Consider the following 5,908-nt stretch of genomic DNA (forward strand, 5'->3'; position numbering starts at 1 on the left):
AGAGCTTAGTGGGCCCAATGGGCTTGGTGGGCCTAGGGTGCTTCTCACTTGGACTTTGATTGATTAAACACCATATTTTATTGCATTACTTAGTATAGGAAGTTACTTTGATTTTTGGTCTTGTATTTTGACCATAGATTAGGGTTGTTGTGCTTGGGCTTATTTTTGGGCTTCTTAAGCTTTGGGCTTTTGATACCCAATATTAGGCTCATTTTTCTTCTTATATTTTTTCCTATTCATTGTATTCATTAGACCAATGTATTTTGGTCATTAGATTAGGATTATATGAAGAATACATTAATAGGAGAATTAGGCTTCATTTATGCATCATTTAGAAGTAATTTGAGTTGAATTTGAGTCACATGGATGGCATGTAGTAGTTCCGGCCATGTGAGCTCAAATTCACTTCAAATCACTCCTAAATGACACCTAAAAGATGGTAGCATCTGAATTAATCACGTTGGAAGCCAAAGTTTGAATTTCAAATTCAAAATTTGAAATTCAAACTTGGCGCCAATTTGGCTAGTTTGAATTGCCGCCAACTTTGACCTAATTTCTTCCTATAATTGTGACTTCTACCACCTTGTATCAACACTTTTGAATATATGAGAATTTCTGAACATTTTCTTCAGCTAATTCCCTCAAGAGTCACCGAAAATTCCAAGAGAGAAAACCTAAGAGAATGCCTTCAAAATCCTTAGGAAAACCTAGTTTCCTTCCCTTTGAAGTGTGCAATCCTTTGAGTTCATGAGCTTGGATGCTTCCTTCTTCCATTTCCGCAAGTGTTCTTCATCTCAACGTGTTCTTCAATTGTGTCTTAATCTCCATTGAAGAAGATCCGAGCCTAGGAGGAGCTTAGGAGGAGTTTGTGTTTCACTTCTTCTACTCATCTCCATCATATATATAAAAAAAATAAAAAATAAAAATAAAAAAAGCAATGTCTGCTCGAGTTGAAAATCAAAAGGCGGCTCAAGTATTCCCTCTAAGAAGCAAGACTCCATAAAGGTTCTACTCTGAACTTCGAGCACCAACGTTCAAGCAAATGGAAGAGTGTTCCTGAAATAGTCAAACCAATCATGTTAGATCAACCATGCCTCTCTAGGGGCAAACCTCTGTCAATCTCTTTGTGTATGAATCACGAACTCGGGGCATGCCTAGGCCTTCGAGCTATGCTAAAGGGGCATGTGTAAATTGACAGTTCCATTCTTAATGCCATAACACTCTTTCTATTTTTATTTCTCTCTTTAAATATTCACTCTAGGTCTCATCTATTAACCCCTAATAAACAAAGCGTATTTGCGACAGAAACGTTATTCGAACAATAGCATGGAAAATGTAACAGAGGAATAGTCACGTGAATCCAAACATGAATAGGGTTTAGTAAAATAGGGATCATCTAACCAAAGCGCGACCCCAAGTCATCACTCCACTTTCCAAAAAGGCCAAAATACAACGATAATTTCCTTGCAGCAAATATGTTTTGTTTAATAACCCTAAACACTAAAGCCCACCTTAGCCAGCCATTCTTCTAAAATCCCCTTTTTGAAAAAAAAAATTCCTTCTAACAATCCTTTTTGAAAAAATATACAAACATCCCTTCTTTCTTTTCTCTTGACCCTTATGGCATTAAAACGGTATCAAAAAGATACACGAAAAATGCATAGTAAATATTCACACAGGGAAGACCAAGACGTCCTTGAACGGAGTCTGGAGACGTTTGACTATACATTGACCAGATAATTAAGGAGCTACTGAAACCTCAGGTTCAAAGGAACATATCCCAACAATAATAAAAAATAGCATAGACAGAAAGGAATCGTCAACATTAACCCTAACGCGTACAATTTAATTTCTCGACATTAAAATTTGAATTGCATTTTTAGGAATAAAACACAAGCATAAACCGCATTGCATGCATGTGGTGGGGGCATATGGAAGGGCGTTAAACAAAATTTTATAATAATAAAATAAAAAAAGGGAAATTCATTCTTATCTTATGTTTTCATCGCATCCATGCATCCATGCATTATACTTGTTATGGGTTAGAGGGAGGCATCAGGACAAAGCACTCATATAAGCTCAATAGCTAAGCAAGAGCCGAAGTCGTGTCAAAAGCCTTGCCCAACAAAGGCAATCCTAAGTGATTCTATGTGCCCACTAAGTGAAGACATGTCAACAGTAGAATAGAGTGGAATCGACCAAACAAGCAAGCCTATAAGCATGAAAAGACCATCATGCCTTACTTCTCAACCGAATGAAGGATGATCCAAGAGAATGCCAAGACCATGAATGGATTTCTCACCAAAGACAGGAGTGGCTTTCTAAAATAATACTTATCAATAAAGATTCAACAAATAACATCATTATGGGAAGCGACCCCTCCACCAATGATGACAACAAAAGACAAAATAAAAAAGGCAAAGCTTCAACAAAAAAAGAGTCGAAGCTAAAATCATAATAAAAAAAGAATTCTAGGAAATCCTCAGCCCGGGGATCCATCTACAAGCAAGGGGTAGGGTCCCATCACAACCATGATCAGATTAGATGACCTGACAAGGTCAAGCAAATCCATGCCGACACCACATCATCTCGCAAGAAAGATGACCCATCGCCCATCAGCACAAGGGCACTACCTACAAGTCATCCTCGTCTTCATCAGACGTCCTGACCAAAGAAAAGAGGCAATCACACCAACACCAACCAAGCGGCTTGGAGAAGTCGGTACATCAATACTCACCTTTGTAGGCTTGGAGAGACCATGTAGAAATACTCAACATCAAGCTCAGAAAAGGTTTCTAGACCCTTAAAATCAGTACAAGCTCGAAAAAGGTTGTTGGACCCTCAAAACTAGTACAAGCATGGAAAAGGTTGCTAGACCCTCAAAGCCAGTACAAGCTCAGAAAAGGTTGTTGGACCCTCAAAACTAGTACAGCTCGAAAAAGGTTGTTGGACCCTCAAAACCAATACAAGCTCGAAAAAGGTTGTTGAACCCTCAAAACTAGTACAAGCTCGGAAAAGATTGTTGGACCCTCAAAACCAATACAAGCTTAGAAAAAGTTGTTGGACCCTCAAAACCAGTACAAGCTCGGAAAAGGTTACTGGACCCTCAAAACCAGTGCTAGCTCAAAAAAGGTTGTTGGACCCTCAAAACTAGTACAAGTTTGGAAAAGATTCACTGTATCCTCAAAACCAGTACACAATTTGGATCAGTCTGGCTGAAGCCTTAATATCAGTCCAACCTGGAGATGTTGAGCTTAGAACATACTCCCTCTTCAGCAAGCTACGAATAAGGATCACATTACCACAAAATGAGCAGAAGCAACATGGGATATCTACATCAAGCCAGAAGCCTAAATGGTACAATTTACCATCCTTGTCACCCAACGGAGCACGCAACCCAACACTCAGCTACTCCAAAGGGCGAGGACACAGGTAAACACCATCTACCCGAAGGAAACGATGTAAAGACATCTACATTGTTGAAGCAAGAGGGAAGACTCAGACCAGCAACAAAAGAAGCGACATGGACATTCACATGGAGCCCGAAGCCTAGATGGTACAATTTACTATCCTTGACCCTTAAGGGAGCATACAACTCAACACTCAGTTGCTCCAAGGGGTAAAGATATAGGTAAACACCATCTACCTGAGGGAAACAACATGGAGGTAGCTATTGTCAAAGCGAAAGTGAAGACCCAGATCTTCACCTCACCATCATAGGAAAAACAACAAGAAGAAAAGGCATGGAGCATCTACACGAAGATAGAAGATCAGGTGGTACAGTTTGCCATCCTTGTCACCCGATGAAGTATACAACCCAACACTCAACTACTCTAAATAACAAGGATACATGCAAACCCACCTATTCGAAGGAAACGATGTGGAAACACCAACACAAAGAAATAGAAAAGACTTGGATGAAATGTTTATGTCTTTACTTGCCTTTGGAAAAGCAATACCTAGCTATCCCAAAGGACAAGTAAAAAGGGACATTTGTAGACACCTAATTTCGTTTGGGGCACACAAACAAAGAAATGGACGTTGAGCATGAAGAAACGAAGCTCCCGGAAGCGCAAAAATGACACGATATGACATCAAAAGGCCCAAAACCCAACAAGGGTGATTTAGTAGCCCGAAACGGGCTGTTCCCAATCTAGAACGGGCTGTTTCGACACGATTTGTTAGGAGCAAAATTCAAATCCGGAATGGACCATTTAGATTTCAGAATGGGTCGTTCCATATTCAAATTTTGGCCATAACAATTTGTCCCAGAATGGGCCAGTTCAAAACTAGAACAGACCGTTCTGATCAGATCTGACGTCGATAAATAGTAGAGTCGGGGGCTGTTTCTAGGACCAAAAAAATTCGTCTACTAGAATCCTAGATAATTCCCAAATTCTCTCTCTCCCTTTTCTTGCATTTTTTTAGAGTTGTGAGTCACATTGTAGTGTGAAAGGTAGCCAAAAAGAACCTAAAGATCTCCACATTTGAAGATTTCAAATAAAGCTCGACCAAGAGGTATTTCAGTCAATATTCTCCTCCCTCTCTTACTTCCTTTATTTTAATAAACGTCGTTCTAAATAAAAATAATCATGTAGCCATCGTAGGTTAAATCGTGTAATTTAAGATTCAAGCATGTAAATAATCATCAATAAACGGAGATCTAATATTTAAACTATTAATTCTTATTACGTTAGCTTCGTCATAGGGTACCGATTTAGGGGATTGTAGGTGTGCTTAATATCTTTCCTACACGTAACTGACCCCCGAACCCAATTTTGGTTATTAAGGCCATTATTGGATTTTCAAAATCTTTTCTTTTTCCAATGTTTTGAGTAAAACATTGGTGGCAACTCTTTTGAACCTTTTTAAAAAATTGTTGGTTGGAGATTAGTCTAGTATCCAAGCATTCCTTAATTAATGAGATTTTTCAAAATGGCAGTTCAAACCATTGGTCGTAAGACTGGAATTTTTCGGATTATGACAGACCCTAGGGCACCTTGCAATCTTGCACCACTCTGGGTGAGTCAACTCGTTTAACCCACTAATTCGTGATGGGTCAGGCCGGGTTCAATTTTTTTTAGCTCATTAATAAATGAGGCAGGTTGGGTTGGCCCACCAAATGGTCAACCCGTGGTGGACCGGGTTGGGTCGGGTGACTCGTTTTGACATCTCGACATTCACCTAAGATATTTTCCAAACTTCTAAACTGCCTTTTAAGATGGTATCAACTTTATTCTAAAAAAATTATTTATCATTGATATAAAACTTAATAATGGTAGATGCTGAGGAGTATATTAAGAAAAATTAAAGTTTCATCTACCTTACATCATTTAAAAAGGATCAACATTATTTGTCTATATATCAAGTTCAATGGTGTTGAACATGAAAATGTATATTAAAAAAAATCTAAGACTCATTGATTAGAAAACTGATTTTGTAGAATTGAGTTAAATTTTATATAATTTTAGTCACTATAGTTTCATATAAATATTTTTAGTCTTTATATTTTTAATTTTTAATTTTTTTTGATACTTATGATTTTAACATTATGTTAATAATTTTTAATTTTGTGAGAATAAAAATATGTCCGAATAAAAATCTTACATGAAAGAGTATAAAAGAGAATCATAAGACACAATGATACAAAAATAAATTAATAAGTAATGTTAACATATAAAAGACGATATTAGAAATAAAATAAAGACATAAACTAAGAAAATTAAAAATTACAAACATAAATTATAAGAATTAAAAATAATTAAAAAAATAAATATAAAAACTAAAGAATTTATTTTTACATTTTTCTGACTTCTACAATTGTTTCACTTTTAAGGTATCTCTCCTTTCATTAATAGTGGACCAAAATTTTAAAAATTCCACGTTGACAAAACTATTGGTACAAAAA

The sequence above is a fragment of the Cajanus cajan genome, chromosome 3, assembly GCF_000230855.2.
Source record: "Cajanus cajan strain Asha chromosome 3, NIPB_CcT2T_4, whole genome shotgun sequence".
NCBI classification, from domain to species: Eukaryota; Viridiplantae; Streptophyta; class Magnoliopsida; order Fabales; family Fabaceae; genus Cajanus; species Cajanus cajan.